The sequence below is a fragment of the Belonocnema kinseyi genome, chromosome 5 (assembly GCF_010883055.1).
Source record: "Belonocnema kinseyi isolate 2016_QV_RU_SX_M_011 chromosome 5, B_treatae_v1, whole genome shotgun sequence".
Lineage (NCBI taxonomy): Eukaryota > Metazoa > Arthropoda > Insecta > Hymenoptera > Cynipidae > Belonocnema > Belonocnema kinseyi.
The window spans coordinates 108,336,010-108,336,298 of NC_046661.1; positions in this window are offsets into that span (position 1 = coordinate 108,336,010).

Sequence of the window (289 nt, forward strand, 5' to 3'; positions counted from 1 at the left end):
GATTATAATTATGTTATATTATAATAGTCTTATTTAAATCTTGATCCGCATTTGAAAGAAATTAAAGAAATTGATGATTTTGAATTCATCTCGTTTGGATAAAAACTCAATTATTTGATTAAAAAATTAATTATTTCGTTAAAAATGTAACTATTTTGTAAAAAAGTCCTCTTTTCTATCAAAAATTCAACTACTTTGTTAAAATTTTTATTTCTTTTATTTGAAGGTTCATCTCTTTCGTTGAAAATACATTTTTGAAACTGACAATTAATCTATACCATTTTTGGTT